The sequence below is a fragment of the Brachycentrus maculatus genome, unplaced genomic scaffold (assembly GCF_059751285.1).
Source record: "Brachycentrus maculatus isolate JH-2025_06_01 unplaced genomic scaffold, ASM5975128v1 h1tg000081l, whole genome shotgun sequence".
Taxonomy (NCBI): domain Eukaryota; kingdom Metazoa; phylum Arthropoda; class Insecta; order Trichoptera; family Brachycentridae; genus Brachycentrus; species Brachycentrus maculatus.
In genome coordinates this window covers 4,910,121-4,927,119 of record NW_028280835.1, presented here as the reverse complement: position 1 = coordinate 4,927,119, position 16,999 = coordinate 4,910,121, and the positions used below count along the sequence as shown (strand labels likewise).

The 16,999-nt window shown below is 32.2% G+C and overlaps 1 protein-coding gene across 1 annotated transcript in view; it reads right to left on the bottom strand.

The window, feature by feature from the left end:
* LOC148311010 (angiotensin-converting enzyme 2-like) overlaps nt 1-16,999 on the bottom strand; it is a 248,496-nt gene that overhangs the window by 158,845 nt on the left and 72,652 nt on the right. Inside the window, exon 2 of the mRNA XM_088257533.1 lies at nt 490-546. The gene's annotated coding sequence lies outside the window, so the exon portion shown is untranslated. The remainder of the gene's footprint in view (nt 1-489; nt 547-16,999) is intronic.

Genomic DNA, 16,999 nt, shown 5'->3' with positions numbered 1-16,999 from the left:
GATATGTCAAAAATCTAAAAACAACTTGTAAGTGTAAATATATACATATATATATATATATATATATATATATATATATATATATATATATATATATATATATATATATATATATATATATATATATATATATATATATATATATATATATATATATATATATATATATATATATATATATATATATATATATATATATATATATATATATATATATATATATATATATATATATATATATATATATATATATATATATATATATATATATATATATATATATATATATATATATATATATATATATATATATATATATATATATATATATATATATATATATATATATATATATATGTATATATTTGAATTATTTATTTATTTTTAATAATTGATGACCTTGAAGCAATATTGAAGGAAAAATTATGTGTATAAATACTACAAAAAACTGTTTTTATTAAAAAAATATATATATGCAACGTAACATACCTTATTTTTACTTTTTGTGATAAATTCAATTCTTCATTCTGTGTACAAGGGAGTTATCTGAAAAAAAAAATAAATTAAATTAAATTAAGAGCATAAATTGAATTTTCAAAAAATGTATAGGCAAATAAAATATGGCATTTGAACTAACCTTATATAGAAATATTTAAAATATCGCAATAAAGCTTCACGACTGCGAGCTGAAAATACTCGTAAGCTCGTTGGATTTGAAATCCCGTACAGATTAAGCTATGAAAATGTTATGATACTTAAGCTCATCGTTTGCACTTAAATAGGCAAATAGTGATACATATAAAACCGTTATTCATTCCAAAATAAAAATTAAAAACAAATATTCAATTCCAAAACATTGTTTTTGAATTTAACACAGGGAAAAATGTCACGAAAAAATTGTGTGAAACACAGCAGATTGCGATTATTGATTTTATAAGTATATATTGCTTCATCGTCATGTCCTTTTAATAGGATAATATTATGTTACTCCAAGGCCGAATACCGCAATCAATGAACCAAAAATTGATGTCTTTATTTCTAAAGTTACCAGTAAAATATGATTGAAAAATTAATTAAGTGTGCATTTTCTTTCATTTCAACTTAATAGATTAATAATTATATACTAGTAGAAAGAAAATATTTATGTACTCGTAGAAGAATCAACTATTTAACATGTTAAACGCCACGGGGGGCACCGGTGACCTCGCCTGTGATGGACCGCAGCGCCATGGGGGCACCAGTGACCTTAAGAGCTATATTCATATTGCTTTAACTATGGCACCCATCGTCAACTGAAAAAATTAAATAAACAAAATACATTTTATGTCCGCCTCCGTAGCGTAATGGGTTCAATTCCCAGGGGAGGGGGGTCAAATAAATATAAGTGAATTTTTCACTCTAATATTTATTCAATACTATCCTGGACTGGCCCAGGACGACCACTGCTGACAATTCGTCGGCAGTTCTCGTCAGAACTTCGGGACGCGGATCTGACTTGAGAGGATGCAAGGGAGCTGGCAGCCGACAGAAAAGCCTGGAGACAGTTTGTGGACTCCATATGCTCCACCTAGGGAGCGGATATGGTTAATATATCCTGGACTGATACCTGAAGCGGAGGGCTAATCGCCTTTCATTCGTGTGTCAACAATCAAGATAACACTGTTTATATAATGCAGTGCCCTATGCACCATTGGGGTGCGGATAAGGGTTTGAATTGAAAAAAAAAACATTATTTTATTAAAATACCTTAATTACCGACATTTTTTTTTAAAATTTCAAAATTGAGAAGTTTTAGTATTGACGTGTTAAAATAATTAAATACGGTAATTAAAAAAAAATACTAAACTCAACCATAGATGGTCCTGAAGCAGTAGCATGTGCAAGAAGGCGTCAATTGAAGCATAAATATAACTTTAACCGAAATTTGAGTAGTGTGGTTGTCAATCATGAGTAGAATGGTTAATGTTACACGTATATTAAGTGATCAATTAAACCAGCCTTTGACAACAATTAGGTATATGATAAGCGGTGTTGCATAGCTAGATTTCAGAGTCACTAAGATGTTAGTTTTTTATCAGTATTTTTGTCTTTAAAAAAAAGTAGTAATTTCAGTAAATACCAGACTTCCCCATCTGCGTTAAGACATCAACATAAATAAAATGTGTTTTTTTTTTTTACTGAAAAGAAGTCAAAGTTATCTACACTTAGTTATTACTTAGTAATGATTTTATCTTCCACATGAAATCCCAGATCTGATTCGTGCAAAATGTTATACAGATACCCCTTTCATGTTTAGCACCCAGTATGACAGTGTAATGTAGGAGTATGTTACACTAGCTTTCATTTTAATGGTCCAGAGTCTACATTTCACATTGTCTGGCATCTACCGTTCCGTTTTTATGCGTTTGACTCCGTTTTTCGTCGGGTGTATCGGAAATATCAAAATGGTTTATGGGGTTTGAAATATCGGGACACTTTTTTGAAATAACATGATATTTGTGCCAAAAACAGCTTCCCGCACGAAGATGTGATATATTACAAGGGGAAATTTTATTTTCTACACTTGGTTATATGTCCGTGCAGTCTGGCAGATCACAGGGGAGTGCTAGTACTGATACTGATGTATAAAAGCGAAACATGGAATTAGCAAAAGATGGATGAAAGCAGAGTGAACGCCATTTAAATGCGTCCCCTCAGACGAATGTGTGGAAAATCTTTGTGTGACAGAATTAAAAGTAAAGTATGATAAATGTTCGAATGTAATAAGCAGAGAATGCAAGGGTGAGATAAGCATTATCGATAAAATTAAGAAAGGTGTGTCTAGATGGTTTTTGTCATCCGTTTTATCATGCTAACCGGACTGTCGGACAGTAAAGTGCCGTGTAGTGCACGTGCGTGTAGTGCACGTCTTGTGCGAAATTTTTACCGTCCGGCAGTCCGTTTTTTTTAAATAAAAGCGACTACGACATTTTAGCGAGATCGAATTTATGCACCGTGATCACGCATCGATCGAGCGCACCGATCCGAAGACAGAAAGACAAAAGCACAAGCCAATCATCCGTTTCATCATGCTAACTGAAGTGCCGGACGGTAAAATTCCGTGTAGTGCACAAACGCCCTTAGCCCTTTAGCGTCCAGTAGAGTGGCGTAATTCATTACACAATTCCCTTAAACCCTTTCAATTTAGGTGCACTCGTGTAGTCAGGTACTCGCGAGTACTTAGCCAAACTTAATGCACTCCCCCGAGTTACGGTTCGCTTAAGGAAACTCCGGTTCGGGAAAGGTAATTAACTATTTACGCTCAGCCGAGGTATTCGTGATGCGGGCTTGTTCTTAAGTAACGTTCTCAGTGCCAGTCACTTAGTACCCATAGTATACAAGTATACATAGAGGTGAGAACTAAGCTCTTGTGACCTTGAGGTTGAACTATGAACTAGATCTTTACAGTATCCTTGAGTGTATCACAAATTATATTTTGTATTTTCTCAATATTATTGATATTAAAAGCATTTACTTTATGGTCAGTCATTCAAATATTATTTTTTTTACAAAAATGTTAGTAATATTAGTATCTTTCGGAAAGTGGTTATATACTAATATTTCTGAGATTTTTGCAAAAAAGTATATTTTGTATATTAAACAGCATTGATAAATTTTTGGCATGGTAATATAATAATATAACACTCTCCTTATTATGCATTGTTCACTTTATGTAATAATACCACTTAAAAAATGAAACTTAATTTAATGTGGTATTACACAAAGTGTACAATGATGATAAGGAGAGTGTTATATTACAAAATATACCGAATAAATTATTTTATTTTAGCATTTTAGTATCTTCACTTCATTTTCGAATCCTTATCCGCACCAAAATGATGCATAGGGCACTGCACCATATAAACGCAGTGTAATCTTAATCTTTAACACATGAAGGAAAAGTGATAAGCCCTCCGCTTTAGGTATCAGTCCAGCATAATATTGAATAAATATTAGAGTGTAAAAATTACTTGTATTTCTTTGACCTCCCCCTGGGAATCGAACCGGAACCACCAGTACGGTATAAGTTATTATGAATTAAACTGATTTAATTATTCTATTTTCGCATTTTGACATCTAGTGCTCAATATTTATTTTAAAGAATATCCTTTAGATCGAATAAATATGGTAACTTAATAAACAAATCGTCGATCAAAATCCACATTTAATTTACATTTTGACGAATATGAAAGTCAAGGTATTCAAAGGTTTCATGACCTGTCATAGGCTGGTTGAGTGATCAATTTACACACGTGTTACATCCACCATTCTATCCATGATTGACAACCCCACTACTGATTTCTTGAAGTAGTATGGTCCGCCTCCGTAGTGTAAAGGTCAGCACGCTCGGCTACCGTTCTGGAGGTCTCGGGTTCGATTCCCAGAGGGGGATCAAATAAATATAGGTGATTTTTTTACTCAAATATTTATTCAATACTACCCTGGACTGGTACCTAAAGTGGAGGGCTGATCACCTTTCCTTCATGTGTTAACGATCAAAATAACACTGCGTTTATATAATGCAGTGCCCTATGCACCATTGGGTTGGATGGTCAATCATGGGTTGGATGGTGAATGTTACACGTGTGTAATGTGATCACTTAACAGATCATAAGCACTACAAATACCTAGACATCTCATCTACGATGAGATGTCAACATGTAAAAATAATTCCTAAGCGGAGACGCTCAGACTTGTAAACAAGGATTTGGACACACTCAAAAATGTTGTTAAAATACAGATATTTTATGGGATCCAAACGCGATAATCACTGAAGAGACAGAGAATTTTCAAACAATTAATATGAAACTTTCTTTAAAGAAAAACTTATTTTAAAAACAAACATGTTTGAGCACATTATTATTTTTTTGAATTACCTAACGACTGAAATCTGGCTGCGGCTTATGCAACACCGTTTATCTTGTCCCTACTCAGGCTTCAACTTTATAAGTTTCATAGCGTATGCCTACTCGCGAGTGGATTTACTCTTTACGTTTAAAGTTACTATAATTTCATGTAATTCATGAGTTAAAATTCTAGACAAAAACACTCGCTTATGTTTGAGCACAAACAGTCTAGCGCCCTTTTATAATTTTCAACTCCACGACTTTGTGCAGCTTTCTGTTAGTCAAAGTAAACTGGAATTTAAAAAAGAGATTCTTGGAATAGTTTTTCCACGTATGAGCTGGAAAGCAGATATCGTGAAAATAACATGAAAATGCTGGAAAAACTAAGTAGGAGTGTTTAGTGACGCCGGGGAATATTGTTCTACAGTTCTACATTTCCACAGTTCCACGGCTTATCGTCTACACACAAGTCTACTGAATGGGAAACCTTTACTAGACAGTAGTAGTTTTCAAGGAGATGGCAGGAGCGAACTAAGAAATTAGGTATTTAAAATTATTTTTAATAAAGAAATAGGCGAAATTGTAAAAGAAAAACACTTGTATTTTACTACATGAGTTTATATTTAGACCTGAAGATGTGGTAAATGTCTTGCCACAAAGTGAATGCCACGAAACAATCAATAAAATAAAATAAATTGTCAATAAAACTAATTATTTAAGATGGATCATCAGTAAAAGAATTGTGTTGAATAAAGAAACAGTCGGCAAATCTAATTATTTAAGAAGGATTATCAATGAAAAATCATTTTAAATAAAGAAACAGTCGGTGAAACTAATTGCTTAAGAAGGATAATCAATGAAAAATCATTTTAAATAAATAAATAGTCGGTGGATACATGGAGTTGGCAAAAGAAGGATGAAAGTAGACTGAATGCAGTCGAAATGCGATCTCTCAGAAGAATGTGCGACAAAACGATGTATGATAGATGTGCGAATAGTGAAATAAGGAAAGAATGCAAAGCTGAGATAAGCATTATCGATAAAATTAAGAAAGGTGTGATGAGATGGTTTGGACATGTAGAACGAATGAGTGAGGAAAGAACGGTAAAACAAATTTATGAGGCGAATGTTAGTGGGAAAAGAAGCAGAGGAAGACCGAGAAAACATGGCACGATCAGGTATGCCAAATACTTGAAAGTGGTCAGGTTAGGAGTCGTAACAATCGGCGGGTATGTATGAGGAGATGCATGAACGTGGAAGAGGCGAAGAATGTTTGCAAGGACAGAGTGGTGTGGCGCTCTATTCTCTCTGTCTACCCCTGCGGGGAAGCGGCGTGATGGTTAGTTAGTTTTTTTTTTAAATAGTCGGTGAAACTAATTATTTAAGAAGCATTATGGACGACAATAATATTTCAATAGATGATGTTATTGTTGTATTACTTATTTAATAAGTACCAAGATTTATGATACCATTGATTTAAATTTGAGTGGCAACTCTAAAATTGTAAAAAAAAACACATAGACACATTTATGTGAAACTTTGTAAAGTCAAGTTCGTCCCTATTTTTTAGAGCTGTATAAAAATATCTCGCTTGAAATAAAAGTACATTGCGACAAGTACATTGTTTAGGTGTTCTCGGAAAACTCAAGAGCATTTTTTAAGTACAGGAAAAACAACGAAAAGTGCAGACTGCACTAGACACGCTGAAATTTAATTAACTGGTGATTTACAGCCGCAAAAGCAATCAGAAAAATGTAACTTAAAAAATACAATAAACGTACACAATGTTTGATACATAAAGAATGAAAAAAAAACGTAGGTTGAGATCACAACACAGGTAACTCCAAATTTTCACTCCAGCTTCACAAAAGATGAAAAAATACAAAGGAATAGAAGAAGAGGAAAACTAACTAACAAACCATCACAACAATCTTCTCTGTGTTATGCTAATATATGTTACCTTAACGCTAGCACGGAACTTACTAATCGTCTGGAGCGTCTTCAGAATCATGGTATTCGCTTTATTTTTAACTTAAGGAAATATGACCATGTTTCACCCTGTCGCACTGAATTAAAATGGCTTCATTTCAAACAACGCATAAATTCACAATCTCTCGCCCTACTATATAACATTCTTCACGACCCCAATGCACCAATTTATCTTGTAGAAAACTTCGTTTACCTTTCTGATCATGGTCTATCGCTTCGCTCTTCCCAAGAGAGAACACTCTCCATTCCTTGCCACAACACAGCATTCCTCAGTAATTCCTTTACTGTCCAAGCGGCTAGACTCTGGAATGAACTACCTCTACACGTAAAAAATGCACCTTCTATCTTAACCTTCAAAAAACGCCTGAAACGTCATTATCTTACCTTAGAACCCTAACTGTCTATCTCCTCCTCCCATGACCCCTCCTCTCTTTCTTAAACTTGCTACCTGATTCTACCTATTTATCATTAGAATCCTAGAATACTTTTTTGTCTAATTGTTAATAATTGTTTTTTAGTTTTTTGATAAAATCTATTACATCAGACAATAATATGTATTAACTTTTAAAAACGTCTGAGACATTACTATCTGTCATTAGTACCCTAACTGTCCATCAAACCTCCTCCCTCTACCTCCTTCCCTAAACTCCCTTCTTCCTTTGCCCTCCTTATTATCGTCTTTTGTTAATTTATGTTTCTTTTTAAATGTCAATTTGTAATTTATGTTTTTTTAAATGTTCAAGTACTATCTGCCCACTGATTGCAAACGGCTATATATGGTATCAAACGTTTTGATCAATATCACTAGTCCGTCTTTGGTCGGTTGGAAGATATTGCTTTTTAGCAATAAGCCCGCCAATGTACTTTTTATTTTCTGTACATGAAGTTTAAATAAATAAATAAATAAACATTTTGAGTGTGTCCAATTACTTGTTCACAAACCTGGATTATCTCCAAATGGGAATTATTTTTTACATTATTACATTATTGCCCTGTAAATGCCCATATTTCCATATTCTTCTTCATCTATGTTGAGATGTCAAAAATAATGTAACGAAGCATCACGCCGCTTCTCCGCAGAGGTAGGCAGAGAGAAAAGAACATCATAACAATCTGCCTTTGTAAACAATCCTCGCCCTTCCACATTCATGCATCTCGACATACATAAACGCCGATTATTTCGACTCCTGATTTGACCACCTTCAAGTATTTGAAACATCGTGCCAAGTTTCCCTCGGTCTTCCGATAATTCTATTGCTAACAACAATCGCCTCATAAATTTATTTTACTATACTTTTTTCGCTCATTCAATTCACACGCCCTAACCATCTCAACACACCTTTCTTAATTTAATCAATAATGCTTATTATTCTGCTTTGCATTCTTATCTTACATTACCAATCAAACATATTATATCATACATCAATTTGCCCATATTTGTCTGAGAGAACGCATTTCGACTGCATTCAGTCTACTTTCATCCTTATTTTGGTAACTCCGTGTTTCACATCCATACATTAGGGTTGGAAACAAGACATTTATAGATTTGGCGTTTAATTTGAAGAACTCCATTTTAATTTATGTATTAAATATTAAATGAAACACTGATTTTTTGAGTCTACTAAGTTTTATTTTATTATTCTCAATCATTTTCTAGATATAACTATAAAAAATAAAATAAGGAAGAGTTTATAAAAGTTCTAGCCTAAGTAGGACCATAAAATGCGGTGTTGCATAAGCCGTAACTATATTTCAGAATCACTTTGACGTTAGATAATTCCAAAAAAATGGCTAACGAATGATTAGACTCGAACTACGAATCACCCTGTGGAAGATTGTTAGCCGAAAAATTACGCTTTTTTGCATTATTTATAAAACATTGAAAATCTGAACATTAAAGTGTCATTAGAGAATGGAATTATTTATTATTATTTTATGCGAAGGTTGAGCGGCGCATTTGGTTAAAATGTGATGTTTTGTCTTGGAAATAATAAAGATTTCAATATATTCGTTCATTTTAGAGCCTGTAAACAACAAGTGTAATTACGTGTGCTTAAAGGTCGTCAGTCTCCGCAGTGCAGTGATTAGGGCATGGTACTCTAAGGAAAATATAGCGGATCCATTTCCTGGTTAGTTAAATAAGAAAATTTATGTACCCATATATTTTCACTAAGAGAATCGCGACCTACTTTTTTCATGCATATACCTCATTCCCCAACTCGTTATTAACTAACGATTCATAGAATAAAATAACTACTTTATTTGCTTGTTTAAATCAAACACAGACTTTTTGAGTCTATTAAGTAGTATTTCTTGAATGTTTTTCGCATATACTTTGTTTTAACCACTTTTTATTGGTACACTTTATCCAACCGTTTTCGACAAGAACCTTGTCATCATCAGGGTTTATGTACTAATTCTAAAACATTGAAATACTCATAGTTAGGTTATGATTTTAAATATGATTTTAAAAATGTCTTTTAAATAACGGGTATTAAGAAAATGATTTTTTAAAGGATAAACATTTTCGTATTTTACCGAATAAAAGTACATTTATTCATCTGCACGAGGTAAATAAAACGTTCGTGCGAAATCGATGCCCGGATGAAGTTTGAAAATGTTAACCCATTTTTTACAGAGTAAATATATTCGTATTTTACCGAATAAAAGTACATCTATTCATCTGCACGAGGTAAATAAACCGTTCGTGTGAAATCGATGCCCGGATGAAGTTTGAAAATGTTAACCCATTTTTTACTGAATAAACATATTCGTATTTTACCGAATAAAAGTACATCTATTCATCTGCACGAGGTAAATAAAACGTTCGTATGAAATCGATGCCCGGATGAAGTGCCCTGTGCAAAATTAAAGTTGGAAAAGAAAAAATATGAAAAAATAATCTCAATGAATAAAATAATCTACAATAACGGTTAAAATATATTTTGCTATGAATAAAAAAATAAATACAAAGCACTCAAATGAAATTCGAACACATTCGCAGGTATCAGATTTCAACAACCTCCCAAAGAAGAGAAACAAATATTTGAAATATATATTTTTAATATACTTTTTCGCGAAAGAAGTGCTTCCGAGAAAATGCCATTTTATTTTCCGTTATTAAATATTCTACCCTTGTTTTAATTATAAGGGAGGTTGTATCAACTAAGGCTTCTTAAACACGGGTGAAAAAAATTACATTAGGGTGGGAAATTGCTTTTTAACTTTCATTATGCACCGTTTTATTTTATTCTCAATTCTTTATTAGCTAATTTTTACTGGTAACACCCCATCCAAGGATAATATGAGATATGATATTCAAGGCAGTGGAGGGCGTTGAAGGTAGGGTAAAAACAGGTAATGTCTAACTTTAAGAATATTGGTACAGTCAATATTGATTGAAGACTAAAAGATTCACGTCGTAAATCTAATTATTTTGTTGTTCTTTTATGAGTATTCAATTTAATCTTTTTTTAAATATTAAAATCCCTAATAAAATAAAAATTGAAAAGTAAAAACAAACTTTATTTATAGGTGTAAAAAATCCTTCAAATTTCAGTGCATTATATCTTACATCATCTGCCCGTCAATTAGTAAATGCGTTTGTAATATCGAGAGTAGATTACTGTAACGGTATATACACGGGTCTACCAAACAATAAAATGATTCGACTGCAATCAGTGTTAAACGCAGCAGCGAGACTAATTTTTGGAATTTCTAAATTCAGTCACATCACTCCACTACTTCACAAACTCCACTGGTTACGCTTTCCCGAAAGGGTTGAGTATAAACTCTGCCTACTCATGTATAAATCAATACACAATATGGCTCCAGAGTATCTTAAGCAGCTGTGTATTCCATATTAATTGGTTGATAGACGTCTCACGCTTCGATCGGCTACAACATCTGCAATGGGCAAAGTTATCTTACCAGCTCGCAAATTTGGCGAGCGTGCCTTTGCTGTTGCAGGCCCGACGGCGTGGAATGCTCTTCCACCAATGGTTAGAAATAGTGAGAGTGAGATGATCTTTAGAAAAAGACTAAAAACACATTTGTTTGTTAATTCATTTCCACCATAATATTTTCCCCAATTCATTCACCGTTAAGCGCCCTTGAGGTATTTTTTTTACGAAAATGGCTTTATATAAGTTTTCCAAATTTATTATTATTATTATTATCATATTATGCAGTAATTACCACAACTAGGTAACTTCGTGTAAATCATAAAAAAATACTAAAAAAATAAAGAGTTTAAGTGACGTTTTATTTTTATTTTTAACCAACTAACTAACTAACCTCACGCCGATTCCTCACAGGGGTAGGCAGAGAGAATAAAAGGCCACACCAATCTATTTTTGCCAACAATCTATCATACATCGCATTTCGACTGCATCCAGTCTAATTGCATCTTTTTGCCAGCTCCATGCTTCCCTTCCATACATAAAGGTTTGGAACCAGGACTCCAATGTATACTGCCAGTTTAGCTTTCGTTTTTACACATTATCACTAATGTCAATAACTGGTCAAAATCATGAAACCAACGATAATCCTGTATCCCATACGTGACTGATAATAATGTGTTCTAAATATACAATAAAAAGAAAACACTTACATGTGACTATATTTGAGTATAGTAATGTGAACACATATGTGACTATTTCGAGAACTACAAAAGTTCTCGAAAAGTGTTTTACTTTTATTTTTCAATTATCATGTTATTTCACAAAGTTGATACTCAATAAATAAATAACTATTTTTTTTAAATTAATTACTTGAATATACCCCTCTTCGTGAGTTTTATTTATATATATATATATGACTAGTTTCGAAAACTTATAGATGTTTTCACCTTCTGGTAAAAATGAAAACATTTAAACAAAGTTTTAATTTTTACCAGAAGATGAAAACATTTGTAAGTTTTCGAAACTAGTCGTAAATATAAATAAAACTCATTAACTAGTATATTCCGGTGTTTAATTTTAAAAAAATAATTAACATGTCACTCCACAAAGTTAATGCCGAAATCAATAAATAATATAATGACTAACACGTATTGCATTTATGCCGTGAAGCCTTTATACATATAATACAAGCAAAACTAGATGCGTTTCTAATCGCAACTTTGAATTCAGTCTTTGAACAAAGGACTAATTTATTATTTTTAACCGTGCGTAATATTGTAAGAGTAGGTACTTTGAGAATTTCGGTATATGTGATTCCCAGCCACTCATTAATATGACATCACCGAATTTATTCTTATACCAGGAAAATGGTCGTTTAAAAGGATTACCAGACGCATTACATAAGACAGAATTGTCTCAGTCATGTGTCTCAAAACGAATCTGGAAAAGATCCGCACAAAATGTACATTACGTAACACATGATTATAAATTTGGATAATTTATACAGCGCTAGTTAACCAACTAGTTTCGGCAACAACCTGTTGCCCTCTTCAGGGTTTATTTTATGACTAAACATGTTTAGTCATAAAATAAACCCTGAAGAGGCCAAAAGGTTGTTGCCGAAACTAATTGCATTTTTATAAAAATGTGAGTGGATAAAAATCAAAGTCTTTTTATTTCTTAAAATAATTAAGCACGTTTTTAGTTTTTTTCCAAGGATCTTGAAGGATCCAAAGAAGAAAGAAGAAGAGTATAAAAAATGTAAATTAAATATTGCTTTGCTGTAGATCTGTAAATCAATTTCAAAGGAGCATTAAAGTTTGTATGTGAGAATCCTTTGTATTATAAATGGATGTCGTTTTACATTTACACATAAGCAGTTACTTACAACGAAGGAGCACTTGCGGAAATTGAAAAAAAAATACATACTAGTATGTATATGTAAGTACATATGTACAACAAGCACATAAACATTTTAATGCCCTGTAAATTTTAGGTTTATTTTTGACAAATAACGAATCACGTCTGAAATTGTGTAAAATATGTTATTTTTATCATTTCATTTTCATAAAACTTACTATACGCATCAAAAAATGTTTGATGGATGAAATTAAAAATTATTAATTTAAAAAAAAATACAAATTTACTCAACTACCATTTTTTGGACCAAAACGTCTGGATTACAGAAAGGAAGAAGTCAAGGATATTTTCTTCAAAAGGTACTTTTTATTATTCTTCTAACCCTTATCCGCACCCAATGGTGCATAGGGCACTGCGTCGTAGCGACACAGTTTTATCTTGATCGTTAATCGCATGAAAGCAAGGTGATCAGCTTTGCGCCTCTTGTACCAGTCTAGGGTGATATTAAACATATATGAGAATGAAAATCACCCATATTTATTTTGACCTCCCAGGGGATCGAAACTGGGACCTACAGCATGGTTGCCAAACGCGCTGACCACTATACTACGGAGGTGGACATTGAAGTGACTACCCAGCCATAACAATATGGTTAAGGTATGCAATCTTTGACCCTCAAGAAGTCATGCTTCCGAGAACGTTACAAGAGACAATTGATAAAAAGCGAATATTAAAGCTATATGTCTTAACAACTGAAAGATATCACCTTTTTACAAGAAACCACCAGACGTACAAGATAAATAAAAACTAACATATAAATATTCATACCCTAAGAAAGTAATGAGTGAAGTTATTATGCTAATGTAAAAACCAGGGCATCCATTACATACAGGAGATAACATTTTAACTACGTGATATACATAGCTTTGTTTTAAATTTCTAACGACTTTAGCTTCTTATAACGATTGTCATTCATTGTTAATTATTGTTTTAAAAAAAAACATTTATTTAAGTGATTATTTGTTTTCTGTTAAAATCAAATGTTTGTAGTTTATAGTAGCACTTTTAATATATATGTATATTTTTTAAATATCTTTTGTATTCTTTCCAGTACCCTTTATTATAAGCTAAAATAAAAATTTATACCATACACAGGTCATGTCTTTGTGGGATCTTTTATTTGTATTATTATAATATAATATTTATATTTTGTGTACTTGTAATTAAAAAATATTGAGAAATACAAAAAAAACTTTAGATAAACATCTTTCGTTTTTATATGAAAGAAGGTGGACGTCTGAGTATCCTAGGGCTTACCTGGCTTTTGATCAGCTTAAATGATTTCTTTATACACTTGTGTAACGTTCACCATTCTGCCTATTTTTGAATATCTACGAGAATATTGCATTATTTTTGGAACTTATAATGCAATGATTTTGCATCCTTTTCAAACATTAATAGCAATTCAATATATGTTAAAGTATAGCTACCAGTGAAAATTTTGTATACATACTTTCATACATAAAAACAGCATTTATCTGCATCCGATGGTACATAGGGCAATGCGTGAAAAAAACGATCTTTAACACATCCAGGTACCAGTCCAGAGTAATATTGAATAAGTATTAGAGTGAAAAATCACTTATATTTATTTGACCTCCCCCCCCTGGGAATCGATCCCGGGATCTCCAGTGCAGTAGCCAAGCGTCCTCACGATTACACTGTGTGAAGTATTTTCACTGTTATCGCAGCCCCGGTGTGTTTATAACTGAAAGATATCGTTTTTTATAGGAAGCTACCAGGTGAACATAAGAGGATAAAAACGAACTAATATATTAACATTAATGTCCCGAGAATGTAACGGGTCTAAAATCATCGCTTCGCTAACACCGTTAATTATTTGCTGAATCTTTGTATCAATGCTATGTACAAAACATTGGTATCCATGTGCCATTGATTATAACCGTAACGAAACGATACAGCAAAATAAAAATAGTGATATTTGCCAATTCAAACGGAGTAAGCTAAACAAATACTTTTTTTTGACATCTCAACATAGATGAAGAAGAATATGGAAGTCTGTGTAACGTGATAAATAACTCCTATAATTGGAGAAAATCCAGATTTGTGAACCGATTTGTGGAAAAACTCAAAATGTTGTAAATAAATACTTCACTAAGTTCTCAACTGGTGGAGTTACAATCAGCCATACTTCCAAACGTATCGAAAATTTTACACATATCGCTCACTCCTTTCAAGATTGTCATAGTAAAAAAAATTTTTTTTTCAGGAGAACGTTTTTGAAGTTTAAAAATATAATACAATTTATTAAAAATAAGTATCAAGCCACTTATTAAACTGTTTACTGGGCAACAGATATTTTTAGGTAAAACCTGAAGGTTTTTTCTCCATTTGAAAAATGTTAAGAATATTAAAAAAATAAACAATAACTTTTCTTCAAAATGCAAAAACAACACTTTATGCCCTGTAGCGGGTAAATATTAAGTTAAAAATATGCTGCTTTTGCTGGGATATAGTACATTTTATGGGCATTCCGAAAACATGCACAACTGAAAATTGACGATTTTTTTAATATATGACGTTCTTGAAAGGAGTGAGCGATATGTGGAAGGTTCTGATACCATTGCATATATACAAGTTTCAAGATTTAATGTAATATGGATGTTCAATAATGGATAGAATGATGAACGTTACACAAAAGTATAAAGCGACCGCTTAAGCCAGCCAGATGCCAATCCTGGGAAGCTCAGACCTTCATCTTCTTTCATAAAAAAGGAATTTTAGAATATTATTTATTGATTCGGCATTAACTTTGTGGAATGACGTTGATTTTAAAAAAAAATTAAATACTTGTAATAAACCATTTAATGAGTTTTATTTCATTAAACACGACTAGCTTCGAAAACTAACATATGTTTTCATCTACAGGTAAAAACTTTGACTGCCAATCAACATAAAAAAAAAATCACTTGAGATCTACCTAAGCTTCTTTCCCTAACCGTCAAAATATTTTAAATATTGTTTAGTAGATAGTGTTTTAGTATTAATCAGTCTTGATAAAGAAGCGCTTAGCTTCGAAACCGGTAGACATTACAATTAAGTTATAATAAAATATTTATAGTGATTTTAAAATAAAGTTACATTTGAGTTATAAAATTGAAAATCACAAAGTTATTGTTTCAAATATAGATTATATGAAATAAAACTCATTAAGTGGTTTATTATGGAATGATGGAAGTTTCATATCACGTTGAGACACCTATCAATTAAAAGCAACTAACGTTTCCAATGAAGGTCAGAACTCCTCGATTACGAGACAGCGAGCATTCTTGTAATACTGTCAACAGCTTATTTGCGTAATTACTGACACAGTAATCATAAAACAGGTTGTAAAAATAATCACTTTTACTGTTCATAGACTCGGATTTCGTGCTCCCCAACGCTAACGAAAAACGATACCACTTACTTAACTGGTTCAAAAGAAGAAGATTAGAGATGTGAGTAATTGGTGACTGCTACTGTTTCGGTTACCGAATTGAGATGGAATTCGTTACTTATTTTAGGTAAATATTTCTTTCCAGCTTAAACCTGTACTTAGTCGTCGAAACAAACCTTTCCTCAAAGAAGTATGGGCGTACATGAACGTCCGCGCTTATAACCTTAGCTCGGAGCATTTATTTCTGAAATAGCACTAGTACTGACATTTGTATTCGAATACTTAAATTACACATCAGATTATTTTTCTGTTTTATCCACGACATATTACTCAAAAAAAAGTTTGTGTGACTTTATCGTAATGACGCTGTCAAAGAAAACACAAGAAATATTGATCATTTTGATTTAACTTGTATTTGCTAGTGTAAATATGAATGGTAAATATTACACGTTTGTAATGTGATCACTCAACCAGTCCTTGGAAGGTCATAAGCCCTGTTAATATCCAGACTTGTCAAAAATATTTATTATTTTTTTCTTTAAAAAACAATAAACTTCCTTAATACAACAAAATAATTTCATTTATTGATTCGGCAGTCACTTTGTGGTAAAATCTATCCGCTAACCATCTAATATTTAGATTTAATAAAGAATGATCACAAATTTAACCACAAAACGAAGAAATCCTAAAAATAATTAAACGAAAAGCCTAATCTGCACCATTTTGAAACAATAGAAATTCATAAAAATATAAAAAGTAGTAAATCCATCATTAACAAAATGACAATGACTAAAGCCTCTCCCATATAGTCTATGTTCCCACAGATGAGAAATAAAAAAGATTTTAAAAAAATAAATAAATAAATAAAAATAAGCAACAGCTAGTACCCCCTCTTCAACCTTCAA